The following is an 11070-nucleotide window of genomic DNA, read 5'->3' as shown; positions in this document are numbered from 1 at the left end:
GGGAGGGGAGGGCCTCCATCTTCACTTTGCCAACTTCAGAGCCAAGAGGCTAATGGCAGATACATCAGACATGGCGCCCTAGATGAACTCAGATACTGGGGACAGTCCAACAACAGGGAGCTGTACAGTAACTGGCTAAGGCACAGGCCCCAGTCCCTGAGTCCTGCCCGCCAAACCGCCCACAGCACTTCGCCCGGCCCCATGGGTGGCCACCAGGGCGGGCGCTGAGGCTTGCGAAGCCCCACCTCTCTGCCCCTTCCTCCTCCTGCCCATATTCAGAAAGCTTCCCAGGCTGACAAGGACCCAAACCAGAATGATGTCTCTCTCTGCAGAGGGAACTCCTTATATGGCCTCGATCCCCTTTAAGAACCTTCGGTATTTCTCTGTCTGGACGCCACACGGCTCTAGTGTTCAGGCGAGAACCTTCTTTGCAAATTCTTGACAACACTGTTTTTTAGATTTTTACACCTCCTGCTCCCCTTATATTTCAGCACGCTGAAATCCTTTTAGACAAAAGGATTTGTCATTCTTCCTGGGCCTTTATTACTTTGCTCTTTCTGTCTACCCTGCTGCCCTGGTTGGTCCTGTGTTAAATGTTAATAACTTTAGAAACAACTCTAAGGAGTCGCGGAGAAGTGCTAGGCTGTTACCTCCTGAATATGCAGATGGAATTTCACCCTCCCTGCAAACCCCTGACACTTCTAAAGTTTGTTTCATTCCCTTCATCACACCACTCACCCCTCTGGCTTTATGTCTTGTTTATTATCCCTTTAAATTACATACCCCCAGAAGAGAGAGAGAGAAAGTTCCACAAGGAGAACAAAGAAAGTTAAGGCCTTTTAAAGTACATGTATGGAGGCTTTTCATGAACTTCACAAACGGAGTAAAAAACAAGTGTGAAAGGATTTTTCAAGAAAGGAACATGCTTTTGCAATTTGCTGGAAGTTTTCCCTTGCGTTCCAGAAAAGCAGCCTCCCCATTACTCACGAGGGAAGCACGCAGGCCAGGGGGGAAGGGGAATCAGGGAATAAAAACAGGCCTTCCCCCCCAACCCCGTCCATGTGCAAGCAGCACTTAATAATCAAATTGAAAAAACACACAAATGAAATTAAAACGTTTTCCAAATGGGCTGCAGCCCTGAGGCCAGACTTCATGGGGCCATGGCCAGCGAATTTGTATCTTTGCCTTAATTGGGCTCCAGGCAAAGCGGCTGTTAGAAAAGCCAGATTCTGGTGTCAGCGGGAGGGGAGGACACGACCAGTAGAGGCAGAGAGGCTGCTGGGGAACAGCAGCCCAGCCTCTCTGTGTTCTCCTCTCCCGGGGGCATCACTCGCCACCTGGGACTCAGTTTCTAAGCCTGCTCAGACCTCTCCCCTATGGCAGGAACCCTCGCTTGGCCCTGCATCCGCACCAGCTCACTCACGTACTTGCACATTCACTCCCTCAGTCCCAACAGCATACAGCTTTGTCGCCAATCTTAAAGCAAAAACAGAAAAAAAACCCCAAAGCCAAAAATGTCTCTTGACCCCCTTCCCCTCTGGCTGCGACCCCATCCCCTGTTCAGCTGTCTGTACTCGCTGTGTCCAGTCACTCCCTTCCCAGTCTCTCCTGAGCCCCGGCAGGTCTGCTGTTTGCCTCCGTCACTCTGCCAAAGCTGGTCAAGGTCAGTGGTCCCTCTGTCTGTATGTGATAAACCCAGGTCTCAGGCACTAGTAGTAGGGGTCCAGCACCTCCTGCTGGAGAAGACACTGTGCTCGCTTGGCTTCACCCCACTACTTTCTCTGGGTTTTCCTCCACACTGGCAAGTGCTTCAGAGCCGCCTTGGCTGGTCCGTCCTTTTTCCTGCCCTCTTACATCGGGGCACCCGGTGTGCACTCCTTGGACCTTCTCTTTATGCTCATTCCCTTGGTGACCTCATTCCGTCTCCTGGTTTTGAAATTACCTGCATTTTAATCTCCTTTTCCCAGCTTCTCTCCTGAATTTCAGACTTGTGTACCCAGCTGCCTACTCAACATCTCCACTTGGCTATCAAATAGATAGTTTAAACTTAATATGCGGAAAATCGATTCAAGTCCAAAATCTTTACAACGAGCCTACACATTCTACCACTCTTACGACTTTTTCACCTTCCTCTAGCAACACTGGGCTCCTTGCTGTTCCTCGAAAAGGCCAAGCAGGGGACTTCCCCGGTGGTCCAGTGGTAAAGAATCTGCCTTCCAATGCAGGGGATGTGGGTTCGATCCCTGGTCGGGGAACTAAGATCCCACAGGCCGTGGGGCAACTAAGCCCGCGCGCCACAACTACTGAGATTGTGCGCCTCAGCGAGGGAGCCTGTGTGCTGCAAACTACAGAGCCCATGTGCCCTGGAGCCCACGCACCACAATTAGAGAGAAGCCCCTGCACCACAACGAAAGATCCCTCAGGCCTCAACGAAGACCCTGCGTGCCACGACTAAGACCCAGTGCAGCCAAAAAAAAAAGGCATGAAAGTAGCTAGTACATTACAAGTATTCAATAAAATGTACAACTGTTAAAAAAAAAAAAGGCCAGGCAGGGCTCCACTCTGGGGCCTTTGCATTGACTGTTTCCTCTCCTTTGGAAGACTCTAATTCCAGATATTCACACAGCTAACTTTAGAGTTTTTAAAAAAGTTTTCCTGAACCACGATCCAATCAAATGCATGGTTTTTGTGGAGTCTCTTTAGCCTCTTTTAATCTAGAACTTCCTCAACAATTAAAAATAATGATATTGATTTTTTTTTAAAGAAACCATCTCGAGCATCTTATTGAGAGTCACATGGTCTGCAGCGGCCTGGCCATCTCCACTTCATGTCATTTAACTTGTTCTTCTATCCCCTGTATTGCCTGGAAACATGGCCTCTTTTCTGTCCTTCTAGCGCTATTTCTCTTGATAGCATCTGACATTCCTTCCTGTTGCCTTGAGCTCTCTGCTGGTTCCCTGCCTATGTCACTGGCAGCTCCTTCTCAGCCAGCCTCCTTTCAAGTTACTTATCCTTCCTCATTCTTGTGGCCACCTGAAATGTCAATGTTCCCCCAAGGTTTTGTTCCCAGCCACCATTATTCTCATTATGTGTAAATTTGTTTACTTACATTTCTCCATCTACTCTCTTTATACTAATGGTCCCAAAGTTATGGCTCAAACTATCTGCTAGAATCTCCAGTTGGATGGTATTCATTCTTCCACTCTCTTTCTCTCTCCTAAGCTGTCTTTCTAGAACCAACTATGTGACAGGCGTTGAGGATGAAGTTAAGAACAAGGCACATGTACTCCCTGCCCTCATGGAGCTCACTATCTATGAGGGAAGATAGACTGTAAAGAAATAGGCTGGAGAGTGGGCAGGGGCAATGCATGCGAGGTACGGAAGGTCACATTGAGGTCTTTGGACTATAGCTAAGAGGACAGAGAAGTCCCTGATCAGATCTCTTCAGTTTGCCCTCAAGACAGTCACTCCGACTACAATGCAGAAAACAGGAACAAAAGTAGATGGGTATGCACAGGTAGGTAGGGAACGGGTAAGAGTTGATGGTGCCATCCCAAACTCTGCATAGCCCAAACTGGTCATTATCTTTTCTTAAGACCTGCACTAGTTTTTCTTATCCAACCACCCAATTATCTAGGCTTGAAGCCAAGAGCCACTGCCTTAATTCAGAGTCTCACAGTTACTGCAGTGGTCTCCAAGGTGACCTGTCTCCCTCTATTTCATCTTCACTGTGGAGGGTATGGGTTTTTCTTCACCTCTTCCCCCTCTTCCCACCTACTTTCTGGAGTTGTTGCATCCAAGGGAATTGAACATTGCTGTAATGCAACTCAAGGAGACCCTCTATGCCACACATAGGTGCTGAGACTCTGCTAGCCAATTTACTTGTATACTATGAGACACACCTGGCATGTTCTTTAAGGCATCCCAATGTCAGAACAGACTTCCATCTTAAAATTTTTTTCCTCCTCCTCCACCTGCAAGACCTCAAGTCCCCTCTATCCCCTGACAAGACGGTGGGCTGGTGAAGTGGATAGTGCCTGACACCTAAGGAGGGGCACATAGTGGAGTGAGTGGGAAGGGCGGGAAGAGGAAACTAAAAGCAAAGGGGTTCAAAAGGAGTTGAGATAGGACCCAAGGAAGAACTTCTTAGGTACTCTTTGAGGGCTGGAGGGTGACTGTGAGGTTGCCCCAATATTTTAAATGTTAATATGACATGGAGAGGAGTTAAATTATCCAAGGAGCCCACTCAAAACTCCTCAACACACTCTGGACCAGAAGTGGGCTGGTCTATGGCCCTTGAACTTTATTTGGAAGTGAATGAACTTTCTTCAAAGGTGGATACACACATGTTTGCATGTGCTTCCCTGGTTAGGGAGGCAGTGTGTCCTTACGCTCCCCTTCTCACAGATGAGCAGATGTGTGGATTCCTCCAGCATGGAGACAAATGGCTAAGGAAATGAACGAACGGATGAAGAAGTGAATGCCATGCACTGTGATGTGTTGGACAGATCATCACTCAACACAGGTGCGATGCTGTCTCCTTTCTGAGAGTCAAGATCATAGGCAAGGAATAGGCCAAGAGTGCACACTAGGATATTTGGGAAGGAAAGGTAGAGCTGACGGGGAGCGGGTAGAGCCAGGAAAAGGGGAAGTGGAGGGTGGCTGGAGAGCTAAGAGCTGTCGTTTAGGTTTCCCATGGCTCTCCTACGACTACTATATTCTTTGCTTATGGGAGAAGAGTAGTTCTTCAAAGAGCTGAGAAAATGCTTTTTAATTCTGAAGTTGGGAGCTCCCTTCAACTCTTCCCAGGTCCTCAGCCTTGAGCACAAGTGAAAAGGTATGAGTTGCAAGGTTGAAGGTGTAAAGGAAAGTTCAGCTGATCTGAGCCTTCCCATCAGGGCCACGTAGGTAGATGAGTTATAGGGTCAAAGGAGGTTGCATTTCAGAGTGTTTAAGCATGGTGTGTCACCTCCTCAGAGACCCCAAGGACGTAAGGACCCTGTGGCAGCCAGAAAGTCCTTCTAAGGTCAGATCTTTATGTTGGATCTTTTCCTGGAGCAAATGGACACTAAAAGTCAACAGTGACTAATATTTCTTGAGTATCCACAGAAGTTGGGCCTGAAAAACCCAGAGGCAGTCCTTAAAATATTTGTTCTTAAATATTTATGTAGCTCTGACAGTGGGCTGAGCATGATATATGGAGGAGAAAGGTGATCAACGTAAGCTCCCTTTTTACTAAAAGTATAGTTTAGTAAGGCAAGGAAGACAATGACACAAAATTATTGTGATTCAATGAAGGAAGAACTCTAAGAGAACATAGTCTCTGTGGCTGAGGGAGTGCCGAGAAGTGCATGGCCAACTCTTCTTGTTTAAGCCAGGAAAGGAACTTTTGAAATGGGTGTTGATGGATGAATATGAGTTCTCCAGAAAGAGGTGCAGAAGATGCCTCTGGGATGACTCTCTAGACCAAAGGAACATGTACTATTAAAAGACATGAGGAGGGCTTCCCTGGTGGCGCAGTGGTTGAGAGTCTGCCTGCCGATGCAGGGGACGCGGGTTCGTGCCCCGGTCCGGGAAGATCCCACATGCCGCGGAGTGGAAAGGCCCGTGAGCCATGGCTGCTGAGCCTGCACGTCCGGAGCCTGTGCTCCGCAACGGGAGAGGCCACGGCAGTGAGAGGCCCGCGTACCACAAAAAAAAAAAAAAAAGACATGAGGAGAACAAGAACTGAAAGCAGGGACTTGAACAGATACTTGTACACCAATGCTCAGAGCAGCATTACTCAAAATTGCTAAAAGATGGACACAACCCAATGTCCACTGATAATGAATGAATAAACAGAATGTGGCATATACATACAATGGAATATTTTCAGCCTTAAGAAGGAATGAAATTCTGACACATGTTACAACATGGATGAAACTTGAAGCCATTATGCTAAGTGAAAAAAGCCAGACACAAAAAGACAAATACTGTAGGATTCCATTTATATAAAATACCTAGAGTAGTCAAATTCATAGAGTCAGAAAGTAGAATGGTGGTTGCCAGGGGCTGCAGGAAGGGAGAATGGGGATTTGTTGTTTAAGAGGTTCAGAGTTTCAGTTTGTGATGATGGAAAAGTTCTGGAGATGGATGGTGGTGATGGTTGCACGACAATATGAATGTACGTAATGTTACTAAACTGTACACCTAAAAATGGCTAAAATGGTAAATCTCATGATATGTCTATTTTATCACAATTTTAAAAAACTAACAAGAAAAAGGATGTGGGGAGAGAGATAACTGAGATGGTTCTGGAGAATGGTGAACACATAGGTACGACCAAAACTTTAGGTGTGGGTTAGAGATTGATCAGCTAAATTTAGTCCAGTTAATGAAGTTTTGTACCTAAGGAGGTGGGACTTTATATCAGGTGTAATGGAAAGTTAGCAGAGGTTTGAAGCAGGCAAGAACCAAGGTATTTTAGGAAAGTTTTAGCTTTCAGAAGCTGAAAAGGCTCTGAAGAGGTGAAAGGCTAAGGAAGAGGCTCCTACAGTAGCCTCTGTATCAGATTTGATGAGAGGGAGATCTTGCCATGGAGATGAAGAGGAGGTGGGAGCATCAAGAGATGAAGCTGAATTGACAGGAACATATGTCTATAGAATTAAGTGTGAAGTTGAGGGATCATGGGAAGCTGAGGATGCATCCGAGCCTTCTGGCTTGGGGGACCGAGTGGACAGTGGGAACAACCGCTAACTTAAGGATTTCAGGAAGAAGAGTGTGTTTTGTGGGGAAGAATACGCATTTGATTTAAGACCTGTATAAGTTTAAAATGCACTTGTATTTAGTGCCATGTGATTATGTAATGTCTTTGGTCTCCGTTTCTTTCACTGTGCTGTTCTTGTCTCTAAAGCTAGAGTTTTAAGCACACAGATCTGGTGCATTCATTCATTCATTCATTCCAGAAGCATTTATTGAGCACATTTGCATTGATTATTCATTTAGTCAACCTTCACCTCTGTTCTGGCCCAATACCAAGAATAAGCAGTGAGTCTGGGCATAGAATACAGTTATTCTGCCATTGGGTTTTTTCCACTGTACAATAGCTTCCTCTCACTAAAGAAAGCAAGCAAGGTATACAACAGGCCCTCTCTATGCTCGGATCTCATTTAAATTTTCCCAAGAACCCTATGAGACAAGTACTGTTATAATTTTTCAGGGAGGGAAAGATTATAAAGGGACAACAGGAGATATGGGGGATGATGGATATTTTCATTGTGATTGCAATAATCGTTTAACTGGTATATATATATATATATATATATATATACACACACACAAGTCAAAACTTACCAAATTATACACTTTAAATTTGTAAAGCTCATTGCATGATAATTATACCACAATAAAGCTGTTTTATAGAGTTTTTGGTCAATAACTACTTTTCGAAAGTAACTTTCGATAAGGTGTCATTTGCTGAGAAGTCAATAATTTAGTTATAAATGACAAACAAAAAACCTGTCCCTCTGTTTTTCTACCCCTTAGACCTCTGTTTCTCATTTTCTTGGTAGCCAATTTTCCCCCTGTACTTTCTTCTCCAGAATGGATTTGGTTCAAATAGAGCTGAGTTTTTTGTTTGTTTGTTTCAGGTGTAATTTACAGAGGTCAAATTTACCCTTTTTAGTGTACAGTCCTGTGTGTTTTGACAAACACATACATGTGTATAACCACCACCACAATCAAGATAGAAAGCAGCCTTTCGGCCGGAACTTCCATCTTCCCGTAATTCACCAAAATGACCAACACAAAGGGAAAGAGGAGGGGCACCCCCTACATGTTCTCTAGGCCTTTTAGAAAACATGGAGTTGTTCCTTTGGCCACATACATGTGAATCTACAAAAAAGGTGATATTGTAGATAGCAAGGGAATGGGCACTATTCAAAAAGGAGTGCCTCACAAATGTTACCATGGCAAAACTGGAAGAGTCTACAGTGTTACCCAGCATTCTGTTGGCATGATTGTAAACAAACAGGGTAAGGGCAAGATTCTTGCCAAGAGTATTAATGTGCATATCGAGCACTCTGACAGCTGAGATAGCTTCCTGAAACGGGTGAAGGAAAATGATCAGAAAAGAAGGAAGCCAAAGAGAAAGGTACCTGGGTTCAACTGAAGCGCCAGCCTGCTCCATCCAGAGAAGCACACCTCGTGAGAACCAATGGAAAGGAGGCTGAACTGTTGGAGCCTATTCCCTATGAATTCATGGCATGATGGGTGTAAAGAAAATTAAAAGACCTGAACTGTTAAAAAAAAAAAAGATAGAAAGCATTTTCGTCCTCCCCCAGATTCCCTTGTGCCCCTTAGACGTCAATCCCCTTTCCTCAACCCCAGCTCCTGGCAGCCTCTGATGTATTCTTTTTCCCTACAATTTTGCCTTTTCCAAAATGTCATATAAATGGAATTATACAGTAGGGAGCCCTTGGAGTCTGCTTCTGTCACTTTGCACAGGCTTTCTCCACCTCAACGCTGTTGACACTGGGGCCAGATCACACTTTGCTGTGGGGCTGTCCTGCCCACTGTAGGATGTTTAGTAGCGTCCCTGGCCTCCACCCACTAGATGCCAACAGCATCTCCCTCCTAGACTGTCACAAACAAAAATGTCTTCAGATATTGCCAGATGTCCCCTGGGGGTCAAAATCACCCCTGGCTGAGGACCTCTGACCTAGAATAATGCATTTGAGATCACATGTGTTGTTGTATGTAAGTTTCCATCCTTTTTACTTAGATCATCGTAACTACCACCACATGCTGTCTGTACAAAATAGGACCATGCAGAAGGAACTGGAAAGAACCGAACACAGACCCAAACCACGGTTGGAATAGGCCCCTCTGGGATGAGGAATGAGCTGGTACGGAGATAGAAGTTTCATTTTCCTCTGAAAGCATTTTTTTCTTCCAGACAGAGACTCGAAATATGGTAGTCAACTGCTCTCCATCCAAATGGGAGGTTTCACGTAAAATATCTACCGTTACTGAACTTCCCAGAACGTAGCCAACACTCAGGAGTGGACAACTGAAAAGACGGCAGGAGTGACTGTGAGGGCCGGTGCCCAGACCCACGGGCAGGATGGGCAAATCTCTCCATCTCTTGGAATCTCACGTATCAAACAAGGATTATGGCCAGTAGGACGGTTAGCGCTGCAATGAGGAAGTGCTGGGAAGCGAAGAAAGCAAGCAAGTTCCCTCTTCTCCAAGTGGCTGGGCGGGCACAGCCATCTCACCACTCTGGTTTCCACTGTTTGCTTGTTGGCTCACTCGTGCATACTTTATGCTGTCTGTCCGCTAACAGCCTGTACCCACTTAATTGCCTGTGACCACACATCTGCTACGGTGGTGAGCGGCCGTCAATGCACTTAAGGGGTGGGAAGGGCTTTCGGCAGGGAAATGCTCTCCAAAATTCTGGAGCAGGGACTGGAGAGCAAAAAATGCCCTGTGCTTGGCCAGACATAGAGCCTTTGAGATCTGTGCTGATTGGATGGGGGCACTGAGGTTTCTGTTTGGAAGAAAAACACTTCTAGGGAAAGCATGAGTGGAATCGGCCTTTGCATTTCTCAAGAACACTGTTTATAATAATAGCAATCCCATGATTTTGCAAAGCTGCATTTGTTGACTGAGTTAAGTAAATAAGTGAACAAATTTCGTATACAGCTGTCCCAAGGCGAAACTGGGAAACAGATAAAGCTGGTCACGGGTGCTTCCAGATCCTATGTTCAGCTGTTTTTTGTTTTTTTTTTTTGCTTTTTAATAAATTCAACAAATATTTAATGAGCAACTCCTAGGCTCCAGGCGCTGTGCTGTGAGGTAAGAAGTGGTATATGTTTAAAATCATCACATTGTACACTTTAAATCTATTACAATTTTATGTGTCAATCATATCTTGGTAAAGCTGGAGAAAACAGTGTGAGAAGGATAAAACACAGCCTTCACCCTCAAGTAGCTCACTGTTGTGTCCTGTGACAGCTGGGAACAGCTGGATTACTGTGTGATGCACAAAAAAATGGAAGCAAAGAGGTGGCCTGTGCTCTTCACCATCATGCTCTGCTTTCTCATGGCGCGTGGGCGAGACTGTTTCTCAGATGCTAGATCCCAGATGAATTCATTCGACAAATATTATGTGTTGGACACTGTTCTTGGCGCTGGGTGGATAGCAGTGGACAGAAAAGGATTAAAAAAATCTCTGTCCTCAGGGGTCTCATGGGGTGAGTACAAAAGTAATTAGGTAAATGGTAGAGTAGATTTTACAGAGAAACATAAGGCAAGCAAGAGAAACAGGCAGTGCAGGGGACAAGGCTGCACTTTTCACTGGGGTAGTCAGGGAAGGCCTCGTATTTGAACAAACACCAGAAAGAGTTGAAAGGGCAGATATCTCTGGAAAGAACATTCCAAGCAGAGAAATTAGCAAGTTCAAAGGTCCTGGGGTAGAAGCATAGCATTTGAGGGCTAGTCGACAGCAAGGCCAATGTAAGCATAGAGTAAGCTGGGAGGAAAGCAGGAGACAAGGTCCAGGTGCAGGGCCACATGTGGAGGGCTGAGGGTTATGGTGAAGTCTTTGGTTTCTACTCTGCGTCGTGATAGTATGTGCTATAGTTTGAACATTTGTGTCCACCCCTGCCTGCCCCCCGCCCCCAGTCTTCAGATCCATATTGCTGCTAAGATTCTACAGGGTTGGCCTGCCTGGGCTGAGTCTCACGTTGACATCACCCAAACTCCCAGCTACGACGCAGCTTTGCATGCCCATGGAAAATTCCTTTCCCAAGGCTGTGCCCAGTGCCAAAGTCTGTGTTCTCAACCACAATGCTAAATGGCCTCCAGATCCTGGGCTATATCACTTCCAGGGTCAATCCTCCAGCACGCTCATCTTACAACAACAGCAGTCCTTGGAAGACCATACAGGAGCATAAAATAGCACACTGGTTGTGATGATTTTTAGATAAACTCAATCTTGGCACCACTCAACATGAAGTGGCACTCTTTGGTCCTCAAAGTTACTAGGAACCTTGGAAATAAATAACCACTTGTTCCAGTCTCTTCGGG

General features: G+C 45.6%; 1 pseudogene across 1 annotated transcript; it reads left to right on the top strand.

The window, feature by feature from the left end:
- Positions 1-7757: 7757 nt before the first annotated feature.
- Positions 7758-8267, top strand: LOC116754432 (annotated as a pseudogene). The gene has a single exon (XR_004350055.1). The product of XR_004350055.1 is annotated as a 60S ribosomal protein L21-like (transcript).
- Positions 8268-11070: the final 2803 nt, after the last annotated feature.

Source organism: Phocoena sinus, chromosome 5 (assembly GCF_008692025.1).
Source record: "Phocoena sinus isolate mPhoSin1 chromosome 5, mPhoSin1.pri, whole genome shotgun sequence".
NCBI classification, from domain to species: Eukaryota; Metazoa; Chordata; class Mammalia; order Artiodactyla; family Phocoenidae; genus Phocoena; species Phocoena sinus.
The sequence above is the reverse complement of the archived record's forward strand: the minus strand, read 5'-3'. Positions and strand labels throughout refer to the sequence as shown.